At 39.1% G+C, this 15,662-nt stretch overlaps 1 protein-coding gene across 5 annotated transcripts in view; it reads left to right on the top strand.

The window, feature by feature from the left end:
• Window positions 1–15,662, top strand: part of KLHL31 (kelch like family member 31) — a 129,943-nt gene that overhangs the window by 63,682 nt on the left and 50,599 nt on the right. For all 5 annotated transcript variants that reach the window (XR_006298957.1, XR_006298955.1, XR_006298958.1 and 2 more), the window contains one exon: window positions 14,943–15,034. The gene's annotated coding sequence lies outside the window, so the exon portion shown is untranslated. The remainder of the gene's footprint in view (window positions 1–14,942; window positions 15,035–15,662) is intronic.

Raw genomic sequence — 15,662 nt, 5'->3', positions numbered from 1 at the left:
AATAAAAAATAAAAAAATAAAAAAATAAACCCAAATGAGGGAAAACAGTTATAACTTGAACTAAGATTACAGTGAACAAGGAGTCCACAGAATGTTAGTATTTAGTTGTATATATCAACTTCCTTGCTCAAAGCATACACTTTAAAGAAATGTACTGAGGTGCAATATACGTCCTGTAAAGGGCACACATGTGAAATGTGGAGTTGATGGATTCTCCCACATGCATTTACCTACGTAACTAACGTTCAATTCAGGATAGAGGACATCTCTGTGCTCCTCTAAGAGGGCTGTCTCTTGCCTGTTCCCAGTAAACATCTCCCCATAGAGGTAATACTATTCTTACCTCTGTCACCATAATTTGTTTTGTGTGTTCTTGAGATTTATGTAATTTGAATATATTAAAGTATGTACTTTAATGTATATTTAAAGTATATACTTTAGTGCCATTTAATTTTTAAAAATGCAATACATTTGAAAGGTGTTTCCCTCTCAGCTCTGACCTCCAGCCACTCACACTTCTACCCAAGGCAAGCAATGATACCAGCTTCTTGTGCATCTCTACAGAAATATTTATTCATACACATGCAAATGCACATGCATATACATAGTTTTCCTCCTCACACAAGTTCTACCGAATGCTATACCCACAGTGACCTATAGTTTGCATTTTACACACACACACACACAAAATATATCACGGATATTGTTCCTATTCAAGACTTTCCTGATCTTTTCTCTGCCACAGAACCTTCCCTTAATGAACCAGTCCCCTACTGATAAGCTTTTGCTTCCTAATTTTTTGCTATGATAAACATTTAAATATATTATTTCGCACACAGGGAAGTAAATCTATGGGAAAACATTTTTAAAGGTGGATTTGTTGGGTCAAATGACATAATGTATATGCAATTTTTATACATTTATAAAATTACTCCAGTGACATGTTTTTTCCAGTTTAAGCTCCAAGGGTCTGTTTTCTCATTCATTTGCCAACATAGAGTGTTATTAAACTTAGGATCTTTGCCAATCTGACAAGAAAAAACTGATTTCCTCTCTGTAGATCTAATTTGCATTTATGAGTGCAGTTGGGTGTATGTTCATGGGTATAAGGGCCATTTGTAGATCTTTTTCTATACACCATCTTTTTACACCTTTATTCATGTTCCTATTTGATTGTTGGCTTATTTCTTTGAAGATACTTTTTATATACTGGAGAATTTAGCCTTTAATTGTGAAATGTCTTGCAAATATTTTCTCCTAGGTTCTTGCTTATCTCTTATCTTTGCCATATTGGCATTTGCCATACAGATTTTTTATGAAGTTGAATTTTATTGTGTAGCTTATAACTTTTCCACTTAAAGATTATAAGAGAAGATTCTCCCATGAATTCTTTTGACACTTTAATTGTTTGTTTGTTTAAATGTCTGGTTCATCTGGAATTTACTTGGGTATAAAATATAAGATATGGATATAACTTCATCTTTTTCCAGATAACCATTCAAGTTTACAAATACCATTTATCAAATAACTGTCTTTTCCCTGTTGATTTCAAAGGCCATTTTTATCATATCCTAAATTATATGTGTGTTGGGGTACATTTCTACAACAAGAAACCAACCCTTGGAGATTCTTCTACACCCTGAGATCAAATAGGACCCAAATAGAGGTCTTGATTACTTCTGAAGATATGCTCACAGGCCAAGGAGAGAGTCGGCAGACACCAATATGTAAGGAATCACCCTGAATGAACTACATGCTATAGAATCATCTGAAGGGAACTAAAACAAACATTTCAAATGTCAAAGAGATAAAAGAAGGAAGAGAATCTATAAGGCAAGAAAAGAACATACAGATTTGGAGGTGCCTGGATGGCTCAGTTGGTTAAATGTCTGACTATTTTGGCTCAAGTCACCATCTCACCTTTCATGAGATCAATCCTTGAGTGTGGCTCTGCTCTGACAGCACAGAACCTGCTTGGGATTCTCTCTCTTTCTGCCCCTGCCCCACTCACATAGTCTCTGTCTCTGTCTCTCTCTCTGTCTCTCTGTCTCAAAAATAATAAATAAGCTTTATTTACTTATTTGTCTATTTTTTGAGAGAGAGAGCACAAGTGAGTGAGGGACAGAGAGCTAGAGAGAGAGAGAGAGAGAGAGAGAGAGAGAGAGAGAGAGAATCCCTGAGGGGCAGAGACTGGGTGGAGAGAAAGAAACAGGGCTCACCCAAAGTAGGTTCCTGTTTTTATGGACGTGGGGCTCGTGTTCGCCTGAAATGGGGTTCGTCGGACTGGAACTCTCAAATCGTGAGATCATGACGTGAGCGAAAGTCAGATGCTTAAGGACTGAGCCACGCAGGTGCCCAAATAAATAAACTTAAAAAAAAAAAGAGCATACAGATTTGGAAGGGAGTTAAATGGAATGATTGAATTATAATCTACTGATTTGACCTGTATTGAATACAAAGCTGACCAATTACTGACTAAACTTTGTTGTAAATTTTGCCTAAGAATAGGCAAAAAAAATGAAGGAAACAAATAGGAAACTGACAATTAAAACTTTTTGATTATTCCAAAGTTATTTAGAAAAGTTATTTTTAAAAAATTATTCTAAATGTTTTGTTTCAGCCTCTGCAGTCCTTGCTTGATAGTCATTTTTATTAGGAGAAAAGGGGCATCATTTTACCAGAGTGAACACATGTTGAAGAGAAGTGGACAAAAGCTACTGGTGAGGGAAGCATTGTACGGTAATTTTTCTTGGTAGATGAAAGGTAGCCTTGAAAACCAATGCAAGTTAAGGTGTTTCTAATTGGTAAGGCAAGTAATAATGGGTATGGACATTGTACAGAGCTATAATTATCATTCCAGGGAAGCCAGATGAGTAGAGTCAGTTTATTGCATATAAAAATAAAAAAGAGGGGAAAAATCAGTGATATTGCACAGCATTTAGGAATGTGTAGGTGCAAATAACAGACTCAAAAACAGTATCTTAAATGATACACTTGCCCTGTGCAACAAGAAGCTGGGGTAGTCCAGCGTTGCTCTGGAGGCTCAAGAGGCTTTTCCTGCTTTTCACTTCCACCATCCTGAACATGAGGCTTTCATCTTCATGCTGACCACTTCTTTGTTGCAAGGGAGCCACTGTACCCCTACGTACTACAGCAACACCCAGGCAGGGAGAAGAGAAGAGAAAGTAAGAAGGCTGGATCTGTATCAGGAAAACAGAAGTTTCCCCAGAAACCCTCTGCATATATCTCATGCAACGCTACAGGGTCACGTGGCCCCAAAGTCGGCAAGATAGTCTGATGAAGCAAGTATTTTTAATTTGGCTCATTAGCTAAAATTAGGGTCTTTCAGAAAGAAACAGGGCCGGTGAGAATTGGCATCAGCAGAGACAAGGTTAACCCCTGGCCTCACATGATATTTTGACCGTGTTGCTTATTAAACATTCAGAAAGTTCTGGACTATTTCAACACATTTTAGTTTTGATAAACATCTTATGTACCTTCATTTTTGCCTAGTCCCTCCCTACTCGTAAGCAAAAGGTGAACTAAAGCACTCCTAAAATGTCTTCTCATTTTGTTTTGATAAACAGGTCCATCTTCCTTTATCCACAGTTTGCAAAATGTAAAAACAAGACAAAAACCATTAAAACAGAAAAAATGTTGTAACTGATTTTGTGGCAAAAGCTTGATCTGACATGAGAAAAACATACTTAGAGGCTTCATTCATATGAATTAGTGTGAATGTTTATTTCATACGTTGCAGAAATATTAATGTTTGGTTAAGGGGTGCTGTCACAGGCTCTGCTTGGAATATTACATAATAATATTTGAAGTTCTGAATTCCGAAAAACTTCTTCTCAATGGTTTGAATAGGGGATTATGGAACCACACTTAGAAAGATGACCTCGATGTAAATACACAGTTTAGCAGAAAGCACAGGGTAATTACATAAGTAATCACAGGTTTAAAAAAATGCGGACATTTGAGAACCTGGAAGAAGGTACAATTAATATGCCTCTTAACACTGAGTAATTTAGGGGTGCCTAGGTGGCTTAGTTGGTTGAGCATCTGACTCTTGATTCCCGCTCAGGTCATGATCCCAGCATCGTGGGATCAAGCCCTGTACTGCTTGGGATTCTCTCTCTCTTTCCCTCTGCCCCTCTCCCTCATTCACTGTCAATCTCTCTCTCTCTCCCCGCCCCCTCAAAAAAAAATTAGGAATTTAAACCATTTCTATAGTCACCTATGAGGAGGGCATCAAGAATTCTTTCTAAATTTTATTTTTTTTTAATTTTGTTTAACGTTTATTTATTTTTGAGACAGAGAGAGACAGAGCATGAATGGGGGAGGGTCAGAGAGAGAGGGAGACACAGAATCTGAAACAGGCTCCAGGCTCTGAGCCATCAGCACAGAGCCTGACGCGGGGCTTGAACTCATGAACCGTGAGATCATGACCTGAGCCAAAGTCGGACGCTTAACCGACTGAGCCACCCTGGCGCCCCCTAAATTTTAAATATTACATACATTTGAATGCTAAACTAGTCCTAAGACTAGTCCCAGAAATATCACTGACCAGTACAAGTTAATGTTACTATTTGCCCACCTGTGTCGCCGCAGGATGTCCAGTGTAAGTAAAGTAGCTGCAGCAGAGGTCTTTGATCTTGTGTGTTACTCAGAGATGATCCTCTACCTGAAAATACCTAAGCAGGCTTCTCAGCATTACCATACAAATAATATCTAGTAGTTCCCTGTGAATACTCCGTGTGCTTTTCAAACTCCTACCGTAACACATTCATTTACATGATAAATAACAACCAAAGTATTCAATGCGTTATTGTGTTCCATATCTATATTATGTTGTACAAGATATTATACAAGCGTTGTATAAATAGTAATGGAAGGTGCAATGTACAATAAATTCACCTTGCTTGAGCTCTTTGCAGGGGTGCTGTGGCAGAGCTGAGCACCACCTAAGTGATGAGGCCAAAGCACAAGGACAGCAGTGTTCCAACACTTCAAAAATGTGCACACAAATGGGGAGGCGGGGTTGTTGAACTATGCATTCTGATTTAGCAGGTCTAGAGTTGGGCCCTGAGATTCTGCATTTCTCCCAAACTTCCGGGTGATGCACATGCTGACTGGTGAACCACATTTTTTTTTAATTTTTGTTTATTTTTGAGAAACAGCGAGATGGTGCAAGGTAGAGGCAGAGAGAGAGCAGGGACAGGGGATCTGAAGCAGGCTCTGCACTGACAGCAGCAAGCCCGATGTGATGCTCGAACTCACAAACCATGAGATCATGACCTGAGCCAAAGTTGGAGGCTCAACCAACTGAGCCACCCAAGCACCCCATTATGGTGGGCCACATTTTGAATGACAAGGCCCTAAAGCTTCTTCCAACCCTGAGTTACAGTCCTCTATAAAAGGATTCATATAATCTATCTGTAAAATGAACTACAGAAATATAGAGTAATAATAGTTTACTACTGTTCGTCGCTTGGGAGGACAACGTACATCTTCGAATACACAAAGTCTTAGGAGAACTCCATGTGATTTAGCAATCTAGCTAGCTTGCCAAGAGGATAATGGAAAACATAATTGAGATGTGGGCGAAAACCTCCGAAAACTAAAAACCTTTGCTCTGACATGCACCCTGAATATGGTTGTCCCTATGCCAAGATTTTACTAAAAGGTAATTAAGTCTAACCTTGAAAAAACATGTGCTCCCAAGAGTCTCTTGAACCCTCTCAGCCTCAAGTGGAGTTAGGCAATTCTGGAGGACTCCTTTAACATCTTAGATCTATTACTTGCAAGGAACAGTAAGACCCCATAAACAACTAAGATGTTCGTTAGATAAAAGGCCGTAAAAGAAGTAGGGCAAAGTGGAGAACCACAATAATCAAGAAGGATAAAAAGGAATTCAGAGTGAACCGTTTCTATAAGGGCTATTATACCAGATTCAAACTGGCCTCCTGGTTTCTAGAAACTTTAACACCAATTTATGCTACTTACCATAGCCAAAGTCATCCTCTCCAAAGAGAATTTTTTGCATGCTGCTCTGCTGTGAAGTCTAAGGCTCATAGAGAAAAATAAGTGCTCACAATTCTATAGGTTTTCACAAAAGCATACAGTTGTGGAACTACAACCACAATCAAGGTATTGAACACTTCCATCATCCCCCAAATCTTTCCCTGTACCTACATAGCCAGTCCGTTCCCCAATCCCAGCCCTTTGCAACCAGTGACTTCCTTTCCCTTCCTATAGTTTTTTCTATTTCCGAATGTTCTAAATGGAATCATACATCTAGGGCCTTCTGAATTGGCTTGTCAACTTTGCGCAACACCTTAGAGATACATCAGTCAGGTATTTGTTCCTTCCCGATGCTGGGCAGTATTCCCACTGCAATGCCGTGCGGAGCCATATTGGAGCCTATGGCAAAAGGAAAACTATGCACCCCTATCTACATATTTTTATGTATTTTATGGGCATTTTCTTTCTAAAACATTTAAGCTGAAAAATATTGAAGACTTGAAAAATGGATATAATTCACATTAAGTGTAAAAATTATATTTATACCAAAGCAGAATTTGTTGTAATTTTACTTTCTTGGCTTTAATGGAAGCAAACTCATCATTAATATTTTCAAAATCTACTTCTTTGCTTATCTCCTTTTCTTTTGTAGAAGATTATTGCACTAAGATTAGCATCATTAAAAAAAAAATCTCGGGGCGCCTGGGTGGCTCAGTCCATTAAGCCTCCAACTTTGGCTCAGGTCATGATCTCGCTGTTTGCGAGTTCAAGTCCTATGTCGGTCTCTGGGCTGGCAGCTGGAGCCTGGAGACTCCTTCAGATTCTGTGTCTCCCTCTCTCTCTCTGCCCCTCCCATGTTGATGCTCTGTCTCTTTCTGTCTCTCAATAATAAATAAACATTAAAAAAAAATTTTGTTTTTAAATCTCAAGATCACTTCTGAGATTGTTTTTTAAATCTTGTTTTTAAATCAAGACCCGGCTCGGTTGGTGGAGCAAGTGACTCTCGATCTCAGGGTTGTGAGTTTGACCCACACATTGGATGTAGAGATTACTTAAAAATAAAAGCTTTTTTTTTTTGAAAAATATAATTTATCATCAAGTTGGCTAACATACAGTGTATACAGTGTGCTCTTGGTTTTGGGGGTAGATTCCTGTGATTTATCGCTTACATACAACACCCAGTGCTCATCCCAGTAAGTGCCCTCCTCAATGCTCATCACCCATTTTCCCCTCTCCCCAAAAGCTTTTTTTTAATGTTTATTTATTTTTGAGAGAGAGAGAGAGAGAGAGCATGAGCAGGGGAAGGGCAGAGAGAGGGAGACACAGAACCTGAAGCAGGCTCCAGGCTCTGAGCTGTCAGCACAGAGCCCCATGTGGGGCTTGAACTCACCAACTGACATAGTTTTTGTGTGATGTGCATTTTTTCCATAATAATTGATACTCTCATGCAGTGATTTGTAAATTTCTTACTTCCTAATTTTTCTTTTCATTTATTTTCAAATTCTGGATATATATTCATATCTTTTGTTAAAGTTTACATTCATCAAATATGCTTTAAAAGTAATTTTTTCATTTGTTATAAGCAAAGGGATAGGCCTTCTATTAAGCATGCAGCATTATGTACAGTCACGTGTTTTTAACATAGAGCTTTATTAACTTTTTTGTTGTTGCTTTAAAACATCCCTGGGGCGCCTGGGTGGCGCAGTCGGTTAAGCGTCCGACTTCAGCCAGGTCACGATCTCGCGGTCCGTGAGTTCGAGCCCCGCGTCGGGCTCTGGGCTGATGGCTCAGAGGCTGGAGCCTGTTTCCGATTCTGTGTCTCCCTCTCTCTCTGCCCCTCGCCCGTTCATGCTCTGTCTCTCTCTGTCCCAAAAATAAATAAACGTTGAAAAAAAATTTTAAAAAAAAAAACAAACATCCCATACATGTAAGTTTCATAAAATATGTGATCTATTGCACTAAGATGCTTTTGGTTACAGCATAATGTATTTTGTCATTCGATAGTATATCTTTTAATATTTGGTGAGTGTTTTTAATTTGTGTAAAAGGTCCCTTGGTGCAATTGATCTTTATGCCTCTCAGATGTTCCATAATATCATTCTTACAACAGACATAATAATGTTCCATGTGTCATTGAATTAAAAAAAAAAGTAAATGTACTTTATTCCATACTCAAGACAGTTTATATTTCAATTCACAGAAGCAACATTTTTGCATATTAAAACTATGAGCTAAGTATTGCACAGACTTGGGACAATCAATTTTGGGAGGAAATACTGGGTTGTACACCCTTGTATACACCAGCCATGTTTGCTCCATTGTCACACCCCTGGACACAGCATTTTTATGTTAATACTATCTTTTCTAATTTATTAATAGTTTCACAAGATAGGCCATATCCAGTTTTTTTTTTATTTCAGTAAAGTCAGTAGAAATTTCTTTTATTGATGACATTATTCATCATGTGAATATACGTAATAATCTGACACACCTGTTCACAATGAGCTATATAAGGTGTACAATCAAAATTACTCTGCTTCCTTTATTCTAAATAGTTTTCAGATTTACTAGGATTTCCTAGTGGCATTACTAATTTGTTTTGAATTTTGTTAGACAAGTAAATCATGGGTTCATTTTTATAGTAGCCATGTGATTAGCTTTATTGACATTCATGACCTATAAGTTCAACTAAATTTAGAAACATTCCAGCATCTAGACTTCCAATAATTTCTCACCATTCTCTAAGAGGTAAATCATTTTTGCACCAAATATAACATCTAAAATCACTTACAAACTATTCCACCATTTTTTTCCTCTAATTTTACTTCCTTCTGCTAAGTATTATCTATTAAACAGTTTGAAAACACTTTCATTTTAGAAGAGCATCATGATAAAAGAAGGCATTTTTATGGGGAAAAAAAATGCTTAAATCTTCCAGTCTTTGAAAGCTGTTTTTGAGTTGCAAATATCTGTTTTTAAACCTGTTTTTAAGTTGCAAATATCTGATTTTGTAGTATCACTGCTAAAAAGTACACATGAAAAAAAAGAAAAACACTTTTTAAAATAAATCAGCCAGTCACAATGAATCTATTTGCCTTTAAAACATTTTTTTTTTAAAGTGTCTTGAGGGGTGGCTGGGTGGCTCAGTTGTTAAGCATTTGACTTTTGATTTCAGCTCACGTCGTGCTCATGGGATTGAGCCCTGTGTCAGGCTCTACACTGAGGGTGCTGCCTGCTTAAGATTCTCTCTCTCTCTCTCTCTCTCTCTCTCTCTCTCTCTCCCTCTGCCCCTCTCCTCACCCCCCTTAAATAATTTTTTTTTAAATGGTCTCTTGAAATCTTCAGCCACTATGTGAAAGTCATTATAATCTGGATCCTATCCTGGATTATGTTTATTAACATCAGTTTTTTTTACTGAAAATTTGTGGCCACAATGGAACATTATTAAAATTTATTACAAATGTCATTTTTCTTGCTCTCTTGCTCATATTCTTGTTACTAGTTTCTGAAATGTACATTTTCTTTTCTTCAGATTTTTCTTCACATTCAAAATGATTCTTTAGAAAACTGAATTTGCTTGTTCTATTCTAACAATGTCAATATTAGAGACTCAATTATTTTTTTAAAAATTTTTTTAACATTTATTTATTTTTGAGACAGAGAGAGAGAGAGAGCATGAACAGGGGAGGGTCAGAGAAAGAGGGAGACACAGAATCTGAAACAGGCTCCAGGCTCTGAGCTGTCAGCACAGAGCCCGATGCGGGGTTTGAACCCACGGACCACGAGATCATGACCTGAGCCGAAGTCGGCCGCTCAACCAACTGAGCCACCCAGGCTCCCCTTCAGTGGTTGAAGTACAAGTGCTTTGCTGTCTAGCCAAACTTGTAACTGCCCCATATAATTTTGATCCATTTCTATATGCATTCTTTCTCCTTTTCCTGAACATTTTATCGTCACATACAGTTTTTAGATGCCATATTTCTGAAAAATAAATTTTAGTATAAAACATATTTATTTTTAATCCATATGCAGTTCAAGTAAATATAATATATAGTGAATTGGAATTAGCTTAATTCATATAAATTATAATATTTAACAATCAAGTATATGTATGTAAAAGTTTGTATCAAAAATTTTTTTAAATCCCTGTGAATGGTTCTTGGAAATGCAAAATGGTGCAGCTGCCGTAGAAAGCAGCATGGCAGTTCCTCAAAAACTCAAAAATGGTATTACTGTATAGCCCAGTTATTCAACTTCTGGACATATAAGCCAAAGAATTGAAAGCAGAGTCTCAAAAAGGTATTGTATAACCACATTCATAGCAGTATTATTTACAACAGCCAAAAGGTGGAAGCAACCCAAGCATCCATTGACAGATTGATGGATAATTAAACTATGGTATACATGGGGCACCTGGGTGGCTCAGTCAGTTAAGCGTCTGACTTTGGCTCAGGTCATGATTTCATGGTTCATGGGTTCGAGCCCCGCATCAGGCTTTGTGCTGATAGCTCACAGCCTGGAGCCTGCTTCAGATTCTGTGTCTCCCTCTGTCTACCACTCCCCTGCTCATGCTCTCTCTCTCAAAAATAAATAAACACTGAAAAAATATGATGTACTTTTGCAATAGTATATATTCAGCCTTAAGAAGGAAGGAACTTCTGACACACAGTGCAACATGGATGAATCATTATGCTAACTGAATAAGCCAGTCAAAAGGACAAGTACTGTATGATTCCACTTAAATGTGGTACCAAGGACAGTCAAATTCCTAAGGACAGAAAGTAGAACAGTGGTTACCAGGGCCAGGGATGGGGGAAAGGGATGTTATTGTTCAATAGGCAGAGACTTTCAATTTTGCAAGATGAAAAAGTTCTGGTGGTTGTACAACAATGTGAATATACGTAACACTATTCAACTATACACTTAAAAATGATTAAGATGGTAATTTTTTATGTGTATTTTACCACAATTTAAAATTTATTTTAATTAAAACTTTAATTTTGGGGCGCCTGGGTGGCGCAGTCGGTTAAGCGTCCGACTTCAGCCAGGTCACGATCTCGCGGTCCGTGAGTTCGAGCCCCGCGTCGGGCTCTGGGCTGATGGCTCAGAGCCTGGAGCCTGTTTCGGATTCTGTGTCTCCCTCTCTCTCTGCCCCTCCCCCATTCATGCTCTGTCTCTCTCTGTCCCAAAAATAAATAAAAAACGTTGAAAAAAAAATTAAAAAAAAACCAAACTTTAATTTTAATTAAAAACCACACACACACACACACACACACACACACACACACACATATATATATAAATCAACAATTACAAATAGAAAATTACATACTAGCTTTCTAGACAAGTTAGTAAAACAAAAAGTAGTTTAAAAAATAGGTTTGATATAAAGATATGAAACACAGTGAATTATTTATCATTGTCTTAAGTAAATAAAGTGTAAAAGCCTCCTAAGTTTATTTTCCTGATTAAAATTTTTTTTCATAAAACATTTGAAGTGACCAAGTTTTATTCCTGAAAAGTAAAATATATTATTTATACACTATTTATATATTTCAGAAATAAATATAAATCAAAAATAAATATTTATTTTATTTTTAAGTAAATATTTATTAAATAAAATTTGTATACCTCACTTCAGTTCTTACTATTTTTAAATTTTTTTTTTACGTTTATTTTTGAGACAAGAGAGACAGAGCATGAACGGGGGAGGGTCAGAGAGAGGGAGACACAGAATCCAAAACAGGCTCCAGGCTCTGAGCTGTCAGCACAGAGCCCAACGCGGGGCTCGAACTCACAAACCTGGAGATCATGACCTGAGCCGAAGTTGGCCGCTTAACCGACTGAGCCACCCAGGCGCCCCAGTTCTTACTATTTTTAAAATCACACATTTATTTGTAATAAAATAAAACTTTCCCATTTACACTGCAGTACTGTAGATGTACAAACAATTATAAATGATGGAAAGAACTTGCCAATTTCCTTCATTTGGGAACAATGGTCATGATTGTCCAAAGAAAATGCAAATTGGATCATTTTTACCGCCTTGCACGTGCACCCCCAACTTGCTTAACTCTCATGGTTGTAGCAGTGCAGGGTCAGTTTCTGCATTAAATTTTCATGTTTTGTTCATCATGTATTTTTTTGCATTAGTTTGTATCTTTAAAAAATATTGCATTAATATTATTTATCTTGGTTACTGAGTGCTTTGGTGTCCCTAAATGTTGTGCCTGAGCTGAGTGTCTCATTTGCCTCACCCTAATCCTGGGCCTGCTCCATCGTGTGGATGTACCACGGCTGGTTTATCCACCTGAAGAATTTTGCACTGTTTCAAGTTTCGGGCGATTATGAATGAAGCCATTATAAATATGCATGTAGAGGTTTTCGTGAGAATATATGTCTTGGGGCACCGGGGTGGCTCAATCAGGTAAGCGTTCAACTCTGGATTTTAGTTCAGGTCATGATCTCACGGTTCGTGGAATGGAGCCTCGCATTGGGCTCTGAGCTGACAGCACGGAGCCTGCTTGGGATTCTCTCTCTCTCTGTCTCTCTCTCAAAATAAATAAATAAGCATTTCCAAAAAAGAACATGTTTTCATTTCATTTGAGTAAATGTCTGGGCATGGAATTGTTGTTGTATATGAAGTATGCACTCACCTTTATAAGAGACTGCCAACCGTTTTCCAAACTGGCAGTAACATTTTGCTTTCTCATCGGTTTATGAGAGTTTCAGTTGCTCTGCATCCTTGTCAGCACTTGGTATTGTCAGCTTTTTATGGTTTGTTTTTTAATTTATCTGGATCATTCTAATAGGTGTACAATGTGGTATCCTGCTGTCATTTTAATTTGCTTTTCTCTAATGTTCCTGATTTATCCATGTAGTGTTTTACACCATGTGCCAATTAAAAATATGGCAGGTGGGGCGCCTGGGTGGCTCAATCGGTCGAGCACCCAACTCTTGATTTTGGCTCATGTCATGATCCCAGAGTTGTGGGATCGAGCCCTGCATTGCGCTCCACACTGAGCATGGAGACTGCTGAGGATTCTCTCTCTCTTCCTCTGCCCCTCTTCCCTGCTCACACATGTTCTCTCTCTCTCTCTCTCTGTCTCTCTCTCTCTCTCAAATAAAAAATAAAACAAATAAAACTTTTTAAAAATTTTAAGAATATGGCATATGTACATATGCTGAAAAAGATAGGTTTAAAAAGCAAGAGCAGAATATCACGTACTGTGATCTCTTTGTGTAAATAAATATACATGCACATAACCGAAAGTTTTTGGAAGAACACATAAGAAATGTCAATGATGAGTCCTCTAGGGGAAGAAGAGAAGACTTTAACTTAATACCTTTTGAACAGTTTAAATATTTTTTTAAAAATTCATTATGTTAGAGAGTGAGAGAGACAGAGTGTGAAGAGGGGAGGAGCAGAGAGAAAGAAGGAGACACAGAATCCAAAGTAGGCTCCTGGCTCCGCGCTGTCAGCACAGAGCCTGGTGTGGGGCTCAAACTCACCGCGAGATCGTGACCTGAGCCAAAGTCGGACGCTTAACCGACTGAACCACTCAGGCGCCCCGACAGTTTCAATATTTTTATAAGCATGTGTTACTTAAACAGCTAACGTACTGTTTAAAAATGTAATAACGTCCATGCCTCTCCTGGGAAGATATAATTTAAAAATCATCCAAAAAACAACCTCAGCAGGGCTCTAATCACTCACATTCCCAACATAGACTCCTAGGACAGCAGGGAGGTGATGGGATCTCAGGAAATCCTGCCTCGGCTGCAGGTTATCCCTTCCTGGAGCTACGGCTTGTAGAGAACAAGCTCCTCCCAGATGCACCAAGGCAACCTCACCTGTGCTGAGACAGAAAGGGCAAGGTGAAGGGCACTTACAATTAAATCTGCCCCTTTTGACTGAGAAAAGCAGAGGCTGTTTCACCAGCCTCAGCTAGAAGACTTCTGCTTACAGCTCGTGGGCTAAAACCAAGCAGTGTGGCCGCCCCTCACCTCGAGGGAGACTGGTGACTAGGAGTCTCAGACAGCCATTGGGTCAGCAACCAGCACTCTGCACTGGGTTGGTACACATTACATGTGTTCAAAAAATTGGTCTTTGAGATGCCACGAATTTCTAAAACATGCCTCCTTGCATGCCTATTTGCAAATAACGTAAAAAAGCAGCAAGAAAAGAAACGAGTGTGCCAAAGGAACACAGAGTGAGGAAAACACGTCTTTAGGAAAATAAGTGCAGTTGTCCTTATCAGGAAGTTTTGAAGACAATGACATTTCATTCATGGTAACGTTGTACGTATGTTGTTTATTCCACCCTGGCCCCTCTTCCTTTCCCCCACTTTGTAAGAGAATGAGACCAGTAACATAAGGTTACCTGAAAATAATGTTGTAATTCCTGAACATGAGCAAAAGCCAGCTGTGTTCACTCTGTGCTGGGCTCCGAGGAGCTTTCAATCCACCTGGGGAAACGAGAGTTCTATACATTAAACAAATAGAGAAATTAAAAATGTTAAAATGAATCCTGGGGACGCCTGGCTGGCTCAGTCGGTTATGCGTCTTGACTTCAGCTCAGGTCACGATCTTGCAGTCTGTGGGTTCGAGCCCCGCGTCGGGCTCTGTGCTGACAGCTCAGAGCCTGAAGCCTGCTTCGGATGTTGCGTGTCCCTCTCTCTCTGCCCTCCCCGCTCACACTCTGTGTGTCAAATATAAATAAACATTCAAAAACAATAAAAATAAAAATGAATCCTGTGCTGGACTGTGGGGTTTAAGCCACAGGGGGTTAGGATGCAAACAGTAGCCAGCCATCTCAGCTGTGGCTCTTCAGTGAAATCTCCTCACAGGCGAGTTTTGAGTTTTTCTGATGCAGTCTGTGTCATCCTCCCTTCTTTTTTCTCACTTCTTTCCAGGATGATGTTTGTCCCGATTCTACAAGGCAGAGAGGGTGACATTTTCAACTTCTTTCTGGCACCAGCTCCCCTACAAGAAAAGAACACTACAAGTGAGTACTCTTCCAGGCACAAAAAAGGGGGGAGGGGAGCGGGGGACCTTTCTTCAACTTTATCCGGTTTTTCCTTTGGAATCAGAGCTCCTGAAAAAAATAGTATCTCCTTAAAACAGAAGCTGGTCAAAAAGTTTTGTCCGGGATTTTAAAACAGGGGTGTGCACGGATGAATAGTTTTCAAATAATTTGTCCCTGAGAGGTGAGCCTTCTTTTGCCCTGGGGTAGTCACATGAGTGGCCATTTTAGGCAAACAAACACAGAGCAAGAAAGCAGGCATTGTCCTGGGATTAGGATGGAACCCAAGCTTTTGTGTCTCAGTCAAGTCTGAGATCCTTGTTACATAAAATTCAACACTGGGGACACAGTGGGTCAGTTTGAGTGAGTCCGGAGTCTTCAGGGAGGCAGCGGACTGTTTAATCAACCCGGTTTGCAGATATGTGAAGAGAAGGGCCTATCGGGGTGGACTAGGATGGTTCTGAAATTAACTCTAGGGTAACAGGGGTCTCAACGAGGGAGGGGAGCTCAGGTCACAGGCCCCCGAGTGAATGCGGAAGAAATGCGTTAAACATATAGATCCTGCTGAAGCTGGAGGCCTCCTGGACGTGGGGCTTGTGATCCAAGGCAC

Source organism: Prionailurus bengalensis, chromosome B2 (genome assembly GCF_016509475.1).
Source record: "Prionailurus bengalensis isolate Pbe53 chromosome B2, Fcat_Pben_1.1_paternal_pri, whole genome shotgun sequence".
NCBI lineage: Eukaryota > Metazoa > Chordata > Mammalia > Carnivora > Felidae > Prionailurus > Prionailurus bengalensis.
Note: the sequence above shows the minus strand (reverse complement) of the source record. Positions and strands in the feature narration are given on the sequence as shown.